This window comes from Lampris incognitus, chromosome 7, assembly GCF_029633865.1.
Source record: "Lampris incognitus isolate fLamInc1 chromosome 7, fLamInc1.hap2, whole genome shotgun sequence".
Classification (NCBI taxonomy): Eukaryota; Metazoa; Chordata; class Actinopteri; order Lampriformes; family Lampridae; genus Lampris; species Lampris incognitus.
In genome coordinates this window covers 62,181,793-62,194,951 of record NC_079217.1, presented here as the reverse complement: position 1 = coordinate 62,194,951, position 13,159 = coordinate 62,181,793, and the positions used below count along the sequence as shown (strand labels likewise).

The 13,159-nt window shown below is 50.5% G+C and overlaps 1 protein-coding gene across 2 annotated transcripts in view; it reads right to left on the bottom strand.

Annotated features, from left to right (window-relative positions):
• Positions 1–13,159, bottom strand: part of pak4 (p21 protein (Cdc42/Rac)-activated kinase 4) — a 42,204-nt gene that overhangs the window by 26,099 nt on the left and 2,946 nt on the right. Inside the window, exon 1 of one of the 2 annotated variants that reach the window (XM_056283425.1) lies at positions 3,770–3,875. The exons of the other annotated variant lie outside the window; for it this stretch is intronic. The gene's annotated coding sequence lies outside the window, so the exon portion shown is untranslated. Of the gene's footprint in view, positions 1–3,769; positions 3,876–13,159 lie in introns of those variants that run through there. 2 annotated transcript variants of the gene reach the window in all.

The window sequence follows — 13,159 nt, the reverse complement described above, 5'->3', positions numbered from 1 at the left end:
GACTCAGAAGACCCTTGCTTATGCTCAAGGCGTTTTCTTTTTTGGGGGGATTTTTTTCTCCCCTTTTCTCCCTAATTGTATCCAGCCAATTACCCCACTCTTCTGAGCTGTCCTGGCCACTGCTCCACCCCCTCTGCCGATCCGGGGAGGGCTGCAGACTACCACATGCCTCCTCCGATGGGGTCGCCAGTCGCTTCTTTCCACCTCACAGTGAGGAGTTTCGCCAAGAGGACGTAGCGCGTGGGAGGATCACGCTATTCCCCCCAAGTTCCCCCTCCCCCCCGAACAGGTGCCCTGACCGACCAGAGGAGGTGCCAGTGCAGCGACCAGGACACGTACCCACATCCGGCTTCCCGCTCGCAGACATGGTCAATTGTGTCTGTAGGGATGCCCGATCAAGCCGGAGATAGCGCGGGGATTTGAACTGCCGATCCTCATGCTGGTAGACAATGGAATAGACCGCTATGCTACCCGTATGCCCCTCAAGGCATTTTCAATATATTTCAAGATGAATAAATCCCACAGGATCACAAGGCCGTAGCAGTTTCCATCTGGTTTCATTTCTAAATAACTGTCCCATGATATGACTTGGGCAACGGGTCACCGATAACGCCGGGTCTGCCGTTGGCCCTCCCTGTCAAAAAGCTTGGTGGCCAGTGGCCGTGAGGACGGACTGCAACAGCGAGAGGGGAACTGGTTCGAAAAGCAGCTCATCGGTGTCCGTCACCATGAAGAGCACATTCATTCTTCTGTTCCTCCCTCTGAAGTGCACTAACAGTTTTGGGTGTGCAGAAGCCACTGGGAATGCCTCACATAGCTATCTTCCCAGCCAGACACTGGCAACCCTCCAGGGTCGAAGGGACAATGCAAACAAACTTTAAGCAGCCAAAATAAATCTAGTTAGACAAGTCTAGATAACTCATTTGAAAGACGGATTGAAGCGCCGCTTCTCTTATAAAACCATAATATCGATGACTCAGGTGAAAGGTTTTACTGGAGTACATTTTGAACATCATAAAGAACAGATAGGCCGTCAAACGTATGCCTGTGTCAATGAAAGCCATTCACTCACACTTTTCAGATAACAAAACCCAGTGAAGCTGCACTGATCTGACATTTACAACTGATGAGCGCACATTGCTCGTTTGTCTCTGAGAAAGATTTCGGTTTAAAGATATGTGGGGGGGGGGATTTACACCAGTGATAACTATGATGTCCATATAGTAACAGTCTGCAATTTTTTCCAGGCTCTTTGTTACCTGATCCAGATACTACGGCACATCACAGAATCACTGACTTAGCTGCACACCAGAGAAAAATCTTTGTCAACTCTGCAAATCCCAAGTTATCCTCCCATTTACAAGTACTAAGAAAAGCTTTAAAAAAGATTTACAGCTACTGTAGCACACTGCAATTCCTATCACTAACACAACAGCCAGAAAATAACAAACATAGTTTTTCTTTGTATTCGATAATTGTACCTAATGTTTCACCCTCCTAACGAGCAAAACAGCGAAGGAGATGGAATTCCAAAGAGACACTATGATCATTTTCAAAGACCGGAGCAGCCAGAGGAAGTCGCATGCAGTTCATCTGAAGGCAAACGGTCCTCTTGATCTTATCCAACTACGACGGAAAGCTGGGATCTGACAGACACACCAAGATTTAGGAAGCACACTAATTGGGCAGCTAGTCGGACAGATCCTTATGTAATCCATCCATCCCCAATCTCTGATCAGCCGGCCAACACCTAGAGGTCACAGGTCAGTGGGCTTCAGGGGGAGTTGGCTTCAGCGAAAGGGCAGATCAGTTGCCCCTCCAAATGCAAGGTTCTGTGGCGCTATCATTGCAGAGGCACAAAGACTCCTACCTAGAAAATAGGAAGAAAATACAAAGTATGTGTATTTTCCCCCTATTTTTCTCCACAGTTTTCACAAATCGTGTCTTATAATGTTCTCTAGTGTCCATTTCAGCTCAGGAACATTTATGTGGTTCTTAGACGAATGGTCACTACAAGGGGGCATAAGCAGGGCTGTATTACTAAACAGAGAAGCTTAAGGAGGAGGACTGATCATACACCAGGACAGGTTTAAATTATAACTCTTAACACACTGTTTTCTAAAGGGTGGATGTTGCTGAGTAGTGTAGGCTGGTGATGCTTTTATGCCCAGTGGCTACACTCTTCCACACCAAGTATGGTTTCAATTAGATCAGAAGACTCAGTACTTTGCAGTCCAAAAGGAGAAACTGAATCAGAATTTTACTAGGCAGCTACATCTTAAGAAAAGTGGAGGTCCTGTAAATGATGCTCGGTAAGATGCAAAATTGCCAGTGTGCACAATGTTACAAGGCACAGTAAAAAGAAAAAGAAATAAGGATTTGCCTGGTGGCATTTTCTCTTTTATTCTTTTTATTTATTTATTTGCTAGGGTTTATTTTTAATGTAAGGAATCCACGGAGGAGGGAGAAAAATCGCTCGTCCTCCACCGGGAAAAATATAATAGAAGCATTAGCTCGCCTCCGAGTCTGGAAAATACATAGACAGCCTTATAACCTGACCAACGTGACGATCCAAGTATTTAGGTTACCACAGCTGGAATGATGCGCTAACATTTGCAGGCCGGTGCTGAATCAGGGTGGATAATTAATAGCCTATTCTCTTGCTCCCACACATACACCCACCCTTCACCTTTCTATCTGCATTCCCTGATTCATAAAAGTGCTGTGCAAACACAGATCAAGTGACCTTGCAGCTCCCAACTCCTGTAACTACATCAGCTGGTTCACACAGTGTGTGGTGGGTGGGGAGGGGGGTGTCTCAGCATCAGTGTAACATTGAGTGGGCCTACATCTGTCAGCTATTTCAGTAAATGAGGGAGTTAAGATAGGGACCTACTCACCACACTGAGAAGAGGTTCTCGTGACACACAGGCCGACTATCTAACACAAGACTAGACCAAGGCTGTGGCGTTTACACCTACAACTGGATCTAGGCAAACCACCAAACACACCACTATTGTGTTAATAAGCCCCACCAGAATGGCTCGTTCTTCCGCCGCAGATCCTAATCCGACCCGGTAAACGGATTATTAAGCAAAACTAACTATGCCACCACCCAACCCAGTGGTTACAAGTTGGAGTAAGAACTTTGAAACTACACCCTTATTGTTTCTGAATGCAGAAAAACAACTACAGTTGCAGACCAGAGGTGATGCAAGATCCCTTATATATATATATAGAGACGTTCTCCTCCTCCTCCTCCTCCCCATGCCATGTGTCACTTACACCGGTGCAAGGAGTGACGCCGCCGCTGGGCCGGTGAGCGGGGGGGGGGGGGGGCTGCTAACAGCTGTGCGCGCGGTCTCACGTCTCGGTACTGGCAGTAACAGGTTGGAGCAGCAGGAGTTCGGGAAATAAAAGAGACGGAGCAACCCAGCACACAAGGCTGCTGGTTTGAAACCGATACCCCCACCCACCCCACCCCCACCCCCCTTGCAGACGCACACACGGAGCATTGTACTTGGTCCCTGACAATTAAGTTATTATGTATCGGGACAAAGTTCATCCCGGCTGCCGGGAGCTTCGAGAGCACAGCCGCCACCTTGTCTCGCGGCGCAGGTTCCGTTCTCCAGCCGGTTCGGGTGACCGAACGAGGCGAGTTCGCAGGTATCGAGTCAGTCCCCCCGATCTAAACGGCAACAACCGGGACTCTTTTAAGTGTCGTCTGCGGGGGGAACTCGAGCGCAGCGTCGGGTGCAGGGGTACTCACGGTAATCCAGAGTCTATCCAGAACCTAAACCAGAATCCACCTGATCCATGTCGCGAGCGGGCACCGGCAAGTAACAGCGGCTCGCGAGGAGCCGAACGGGTCCAGCCGGTCCAGTAACACGAGGGCAGCAACAACAACAACAACAACAAAACTTATTTCCGCCACCGAGGAAGGTGAGGGCGCCTCCGCAACCGCCGCGCTTCTTCCTCCTCGGGCGTCCTACACGCGGAGTGGCGGAGACATCGGGCGACGACCGGGTCCGTGTAGCGCAGCCGCGGCGCGTCGCATTCCTATGGTTTCAGCAAACGCGACCCAGTATCGTGACGTCACCGGGAAACAAGAGCCGCGCGCGAAGGGGGGTGGGGTGGGGCGGGGTGGCTGAGACAGCGCGTCACACGGGAACGCCCCTGAACTCAACCTGCCGCGCGCGTGAGGGGGGGGGGCTTCTAGGTAAACTGTATAGGGAGATGCAGGAACTAGAGTCTGCTGCCGGGACACATTTAAGTGGACGTCCCTGTGGCCCACTTTACTGCTTATGGCGGAGACGACCTATAAAGCCTGAAACCTGCGTGGTGCCTCACCAGTAAGGAACAAACAAATAGCCAGCTCGAACAGCACACCAGAAAGCAGTTAATGTGAAACAGTCAGGATGATCTGGGCGTTACTGCCATACCACCACCATCGCCTGTTGTTAACAGACATATCATGCAAGGATCATTGGAAAGTTGGCAGAGTGGTAACTCCTGCTTCTAAAAGTTGCTCTTCGGGGGGGGGGGGGATCCTTCCAACCCAGATCCTGCCCTCCCCGCCTCAAGTTGAAGGTCTGAGCCTATTAAAACCCCTCAAATCGTGACCCCAAACATACCTGTTATAACCACAGCCTGCAGCTGATGTCCAGGCAAGTTTATCACACTTCGCTCCGAGTGGCCCGTAAAACGATTACGAGACGGGTTTGCTTTCTTGTCTTGCGCCACTGTGCTTTGAAACATTACTTTCGATTAGAGGGCAAATTTATCTTATCCTGCTCATGCAACTCTTCATTGGCAACAAAAAAAAAATCAAGTTGGATATTTGCCAGGTGTTCACAAATTTTTGTCAACTTACGTGTTTTTCCAATACGCTGTACTGGACAGGCCACAGCACTACTACGAACAACTCCTGTGCTTTGTTTATTTTGCAAACCGACTATAAAGTGTGGAACTCAATAAGGAAAAAAGGGCATTTGACATTCCTCTCAGAGAGCAGAAATACAGCAGGAACAGGTCCACTTGACATATCAGAGCCAGGAACACGTCAACCGACCAATCGTGTGGTCGGGTTCAAACAAAGCATTCTGTGCCGCGGCCAATCAGGTCCCACTTCCAGGAGCAGGTTGTGGAATGTGGAAAGGTCAATGATAAAGGAGACGGAGAGAGCGCAGCTCACATACGCAGACCTCAACACACACAGACCTCGCTCGCTCGCTCTCACGCAGACTCACAAAACACACAGAGTTACACAAAGAGGACACACACACACACACACACACACATGCTTAATGGGACATTATCTGGCTCAACTGTGGCCAGTCCCTGCAGTCGCTCACACAATCTCAGAAATATGCAGTCAAGTTCACTGAAACGAGTGCACGGGCCACTAAGAATGACGGGCATGAAACGGTTCCCAACAGCCACCCAGGAAACAGCCTTGGCATAATTCAACCAGAAATCTGGAGAATAAAAACACGTTAAAAAAAAAAAAATCCGTCCTCCAGCGACGTCCGAATGCCACATTATAAATGCAACTAAAACCAGCAGGAAAATCTCCCTCCATCGAGCAGTTAGTAGTTACCCGTGACTGTGATTAACACGTTCGCCTACTCTGAAAACGAGGTTGGCTGGCCGCACAGACAAAGTGGCAGGTGAGCACTTGAGGCGAACCAGTCAACGAGACCCGGGTACTAAGAAGTCAAGGCAAACGGGACCCTCAGACCGCTGCGTTTACGCCGTCTGGCACGGTCTTTTCCTCTGCTCTCGGTTTAACAGGATATAAAGACAGAAGGCTGAAGAGGAAGCAGCCAGGGTAGAGAATTACCACCAACTAAAAGGATAAGCGGTCTGGATAAGGGATGGGTGGATGGATAAAAGATGCTCAACTTTGGCCGTATGTCTGATAGGTAATTGTGCTTATCACTGAATACGGACCTTCTATTCTGGGGGTAAAACAGCAAGAGCCTACGAGAAACCGGAGTACATTTTAGCTGCCGGTAGCCAAGACGCGCCCCGCTCGTGGACTTGACATATAGTGTCGCTGTGAAGCCTTTCCTCCATGTTCTGTCCTCTTTATATTTACAGGTCCTTTGAGGTGAAACATACTTCGGAGCCAGCAAATGCAATGAAAAATGTTCCGTTTGGTAGGACGCCAAGTCCGTATTGTGCACATCCACAACAGAGCTGTTCTCTAGTGAGGACTCCCGGAGCATACAAACACCTGAGGACAGGTTCAAGAAGAAAGACAGAACATGGAAGGAGGGCTCCTCACGCTTCAACTGATGGCTGTTTATGGACACATGCGCCGTGACAGCGGGTCGAACGCGTGACACGTTTAATTCCTGGATGGTCTCTGTAACAAATGCGCTCCAAAAGCGGAACGACATTATTTTGTCCTTGGGGCAAACATGGACAGAATCACGGTATGGAGGCCTCAAAACTGGTTTTAGATATTACCGAGAAAGTGTGCAGAATTTAGAGATCTGAATGACGCTATTACAAAATATGTAAATCTGTTATGAATTTCAATCAATTTGTCCTGAGCCAGAGGTGGACACCCCGGCTTCAGAAAGCAAAAGTCCTACCACGTGTTTGTTCTAGCCATTCACTAACAAGGTGATTTACACCTGGCTGAAGAGTTGCCCTAATTAAATCCAGCTGGTGTAGTGCATGGGTGGAACAAATATGTGGCAGGACTTTTACTTTCTGAAGCCGGGGTGTCCACCTCTGGATCCATCCATCCATCATCCAAGCCGCATATCCGAATTCGGGTCACGGGATGCTGGAGCCTATCCCAGCAGTCATTGGCCGGCAGGCGGGGAGACACCCTGGACAGGCCGCCATCCATCACAGGGCCGACACACTCACACACAAACATTCACAGCTAGGGGCAATTTAGTACGGCTGATTCACCTGACCTACATGTCTTTGGACTGTGGGAGGAAACCGGAGCACCCGGGGGAAACCCACGCGGACACGGGGAGAACATGCAAACTCCATACAGAGGACCCCCAAGGTTGGACGACACCGGGGTTCAAACCCAGGACCTTCTTGCTGTGAGGCTACCCACTGCGCCGCCATGCCGCCCTTGTCCTTAGATGTAAAAGTAAAATTGGGAAAGACAAAAATCTGAATTGAGAAAATGTGAGAAATTCTAAAATGCGGAAAAAATAAAATGGAATTTGGAAAGAGACGAAACGGATTTCACAGGGCCTTGCATAACCCGGTGCTCCTCCCGTCATTAACTCAGTCGGCTGAACCATTTCAACATCTTGATACCCAAGTGTGTCTTTGCAGCCGATAAAGCCAACAACATAATCAAACACCTGGATGCCCGCCAGAGCGCGTCGCTGGACACCGTTATTACTGGAGCAGATGTTTATGACACTGATGGGCTGGAAGAGTACCGACCAAATGCTGAGCAATGTCAAGTACACACACTTCCTCCTTAAGAGCTACTGTCAAACAGCCAGTGAGGAAGGCGCACAACTCCCCGATGATGCAGTTGTGTGCTTGCTTCTTACCTTCACCCTATTTATATGGAAGGTCTCAGTTTTACTTTATTCCATGGCGTGAATGTGTGTCGCTCTATGAATATACAGAAGCATCCCAAAGAGGGCACAGATTTTCAGCGCCGGCTTGGTCAAAGAGACTTTCTCTGCCCGATCCGTCCAGCTCGGGGCTAGCTTCGTCGAGCCGGACGGTACCAGCTGATCTTCTCACCGTCTACTTGACAGTGTAGGGGGGGGGCACAGCTGATTACTGCAGCAACTTCTCGAAACAAACGCATGCAAATCAGCAGACATTTATATGTACATTTTGTCTCTTACCACCTCGCCACCCCTCTACCTTTCTTCTCTCGCCCTCTCTATCTTCTCTCTCAATATCTCTTAGACACACACACACACACACAGAAAAGAATAATCAGTTCTGACAGATTGACATATATCACCGATACTGTCGTTTCACTGCAGTTCTTTTCAAGTGTACAGAAGCAAACTTCTAAAACGGCAAGCAGGAGGTGTGATGATCCGCTATTATGTCCCCTTTTTTGCAGACTGCTTCATCTTCTCTCTCTCTCTCTCTCTCTCTCTCTCTCTCTCTCTCGCTCTCACACACATCCTCCAAAAGGCAAGATGGAAATTGTTCGGAGAAACATATAGGCTATTCTGCTGGCAATTGGCATTTCATTATGACCCGTTTCAGGGACAACAGCGGAACAAAAAGCCTGTTTCAGTCCCACAGAATATTCCAGCGTCAAGCCGCTGCAAAATATAAACAAAAAAAGCAGCGTTTCCCCCCCCCCCCTCTCGTTCGGTCTCCCCCATACAATTCAATACGCAGCCATTCACTTTCACCCCAGTTCGGACAACAACTAAGGTGAAATGCAGCCCCTACCCAGAATTCTCTGCATTAGGGGATTCTGCGTGTGTGTGCATGTGTTTGTCTGCGTGTACATAAGGCCCTCGCATCACGCAGGGCTTGCAGGTCCGAGCTTGATTGTACGGCCGCATTTGAAACTATTGCACAAGCAAACACGAGAACACAATTGTTTGCTGTGTTTCTATGTGCAGACATTAAAAAAACCCCCAGAGTGGTAGAGCAGGGGGGTGGGCAGCCTGGTTAACCTGAACAGAACGAGAAATGACTCCCGCCCACAGAGGCGGGAGAGATCGACTGTTGTGTACGATCACAGCCTCTTCTCAGCCGTGACGGTAATCAGTCTCTACTGAGCACAATGGCCAATGCCAGAAACAATGCCAGAAACAATGCCAGAAACAATGCCAGAAACAATGCCAGAAACAATGGTCATTGTTGTTCCTAATACTGCCTTTGCAGCCGCATGATCTTACAGCACCTCGGAGTGGAGCTGCACCCAGGCACCGTCAGCATAGAAAGACAAGGTCAACCTGAGCTGCCCCAGCTGCAACAAGGCCTTCATGTCAACCCGTCCGCCCACACTCGGCACTGCCAATTTAACCCATTAACACCTGGGCTGATAGGCTTTACACTTCTGATATATGGGTTTTTGTAGTTCATTTGCTGCACTACACAGTAAACTTGTGTCTTAGTTATGGGTCTTGTATTACTCCAGCTACTACTTTGGTGGTATTGTTATGTCATGCATTATCTGCTTGCTTCCCCTTACGTGCTGCGACAAGGCCGTTTCCTCGGTTTGGCGTGACCTGAGGAGGAAACGACGCAATTTTGGGGGGCAAACATTGTCTTTTACCGCCCTATTACTGTGCAAAGTAAAGCCAAGAAGCCAGGCCTGTAGCTCCCTGGTGTGCTGTGTTGCTATGCGTTACGGTATGAATTGAGAGATGACGCTCACCTCATTCAAACCAGCCCCTTAAACGTTCAGTTAGCTTAAGCGTTTAAGGTGCTAGCACACCAAGTCTGTATTTCTGGTCAGAAACTGTCGCTGTGTCAATCACGTTTCGTCCGGCATTAAACGTTTTTGGAAAAGGTTCGATTTTCTGCGGGGTTCTTTTCCCCCGCATCCGTCAAAAGCCTTTAGAGAGTTGTTTGACCACTCCGAGCCACCGTACATGCAAATATCGTCATCCAAAATGGCGTTTGAGGACCCCCCCCCCCCCCCAAGTATCCTCCTTTTTCTCCCCAGTTTGTATCTGGCCAATTACCCCCCCTCTTTTTTGAGCCGTCCCGTTCGCTGCTCCACCCCCCTCTCTGCCGATCCGGGGGCACCCCGCCTGACCAGAGGAGGCGCTAGTGCGGCGACCAGGACACACATACCCACATCCGACTTCCCACCCGCAGACACGGCCAATGGCGTCTGTAGGGACGCCCGACCAAGCCGGAGGTAACACGGGGATTCGAACCGGCGATCCCGTGTTGGTAGGCAACGGACTAGACCGCTGCGCTACCCGGGCGCCTGTCTGAGGAACCTGTTCACTTCGCCTCCCAGCACGAAGCCCTTCCTGACAAAGAAAGCAAAGACTATAGAGATGCGGAATTCGAAGACAGATTGCGGGCGGGAAACTTGTCCAGAGGGACATGTGCACACTGTAAATAAAGCTTCTTCTGTATTTACGAACGCGACATAAACAGGGGACGAGTTCATTGGTGTTTTGTTCTGTTACTTCATATGTATCAAACTGGACCGCCGACATCCTGAAACGCATCTGGAAACGATCGGGATGGTTCCGCAGCTCCTTGGTCAGCAGGTGAAACCCTCCCTGCTCCTGACGTCTTCTCAGGATTGGACGGACCCAATATTTTCGTTCAAGAAGTGAGAGGACCACGAACCCATCCTCCGTATCCAGACTATCCATCCATCCATCCATCCATTAGCCACACCGCCTACCCTGCTCTCAGGGTCGCCTATCCCAGCGGTCACTGGGCGCAAGGCGGGAGACACCCTGGACAGGCCGCCAGGCCATCACACACCTAGGGACAGTTTAGTACGGCCGATTCACCTGACCTACATGTCTTTGGACTGTGGGAGGAAACCCACGCAGACACGGGGAGAACATGCAAACTCCACACGGAGGACGACCCGGGACGACCCCCGAGGCCGGACTACCCAGGACCTTCTTGCTGCGAGACGACCGCGCTAACCACTGTGCCCCGGCTCTCAACTTACTTTTCTTTCTGAGGCTGCCTAAAAAACTGCCTCGCAAGTGCGAGATTTACGACCGGGGCTCGTTTCCTGAAAAGCTTAGTGTGTGTTCCTTCCACAATGAGGAACACGACCTGACGGGCCACATCAGCTGCTTTACGCTGACGCGCAAGTCTCCAGGACAGCCAGTCAGGGTTGGACGTGGCGACTCGTCAAGACTATTTTCATTTGCCTCGAAGCGTATCTCACGTTCTCACACGACGCCGACTGTGAAAGCGGCCTCGGCCGTTCAGACTTGAGCCGCAAAAGGAGGCCTGTTATTGTTTTAATATCGAAAATCTCTCTTCGTACGCTGTAGCTGCCTCTGTTCCGGAGCACCTAGAGGGCCGTGTTGATGTTGGCCGCCCTGCTCATTCCAGAGGGGATTTTTTTTTCCTCTTTCACCAAGGCAATAAGCTCGCCCCCCCCCCCTCACCCCCGTAACAGTGGAATATCATAACGCAGGGCTGATATGCTCCTTTGACCATTTTCCCCTTTTGTTTTTCATCTCTCCTTGCTGTTCCACGCCCTGTGCGTATTTAATCTCTCCCCAGTCCGGCTTCCTCCTCCGTCTGCCCCGTCTGAGCATTCGGGCCGTGTCGTGTTTTATATTTAATCAGTCACTGGGTAACGCAACGACGTCTGCTTTTCATCACTGTCCCCTTTTTCCACGCCAGATAACGACGCAACACTTGATTAGCGCGTGACGCACGATAAAGCGCGGCGAAAATGTACCGGCAGAAAGATGGAAAACAACGAGAAAGGGGGGGGGGGGGGGAAAGATGACGACGAACAGAAATCCTCCAACGGGAGGAAAAAGGTAGCGAGACGGAGTAAACCTCTGGTCCACAGTTCTTTCTCTCCCCCACATGCTTCTTTCTTTCTCCTACCCTCGAGTCCTCCGCCCAAGACTAACGACCCCCTCCAGGAACTCCAATGGCACCGGAGCCGGTTTTTCATTTGCAGGGTATTAGCCGCTCGAGCCATTAGACTGGAGAGACATTAGACTGGGCCATTAGACCGGAGTGGGCCTGGGAAGGCCGTGGCAAGGCGCCCCGACTCCTTCCTCTCACGCTCTCTCTGGTCTCTCCGCAAACAGGAGGCCTACCTGCCCCGGGGAGAGAGATCTGCTTTCATCTTCCCTCTCCTGCTTACTTAGGTTATCCCCCATATCGCGCTTACCAACACACACACATTCCACTCCCCCCCCCCCCCCCTCTACGCCCGTGCCATCGTTTTTTCGGTGAAACCTGATCTTGGAGGACGATGAGAGGTTTTTGTTTTACCGCGCATTTAGTCAGCTGACCCTCCCCACCTCCTCAAACATAAACAGCCCTTTCTCAAACGCCACGCTAATAACGTTTAGCCGGCTCACGTTTATTGAATTATATCAAATGTCTGTTTTTTCAAAACATACCTTTTTTTTATTTAGGCGACGTGGCTGAAAGAGGAGGGACCCTGACCTCCGGACGAACCCGTAATGGGCTGGGTTTCCAACGTTATGGCCGAAGTGGGGACAATGTTTTCTTACATCAAATGATGGAAATCTCCATTCGAGGTGAAATTCTTTCATATTGTCAATCTGCAGGAGCGTGGTCAGGACAGCACAGTGATGTAGAAACAACAGGTGGGGGGCCGCCGCCACACCACAAGACTGGAAAATCCCAACTCATTCACATTCAAATCAAATCGCATCGCCCTGATGCAGTTCATCATGACCAGATCAATCTGAGATTCAAAAAGCCACATATTTTGCTCTGTAAGCCACCTAGACTGTTGATGATGATTAGCAACTGCAATCCCAATAGATCTACGAATGATGGCGATTGTCTCCCCCGCCCCTCCCCCTTTTCTCCCCAGTTGTATCCGGCAATCACCCCGCTCTTCCGGGCCGTCCCGGTCTCTGCTCCGCCCCCTCTGCTGATCCGGGGAGGGCTGCAGACCACCACATGCGGAGTCGCCAGCCGCTTCTTTTCACCTGACAGTGAGGAGTTTCACCAGGGGGGACGGAGCGCGTGGGAGGGTCATGCTATTCCCCCCAGTTCCCCCCCTAAACAGGTGCCCCGACCGACCAGAGGAGGCGCTACTGCAGCGATACCCACATCCGGCTTCCCACCTGCAGACACGGCCAATTGTGTCTGTGGGGACGCCCGACCAAGCCGGAGGCAACACGGGGATTCGAACCAACGATCCCCGTGTTGGCAGAACAGACCACTACGCTACCCGGACGCCCTTGGCGATTGTGCTCTTCAGCGTGCAGTTGAGATTCTTACGAACGCCACCATTAATAAGACGACGACCGTACAGAACCCTGCCGGGCCCAAATTCAATTCCGCTGCAGATGCCAGAGGCTGGTTTGTTTACCAAGTCTGAAGAGTCACTTTGTGGAAACTAAACCAATAACAAATCTGATACACTGGTCACATGTAATCTGTGCCACTTCTCTCAGTACGGTCTCATAAGAGGGCGGGGCTCATGGAGGCCCCGTCAGGAAGGGGCAGAAGAAACGAGTCCGGACAA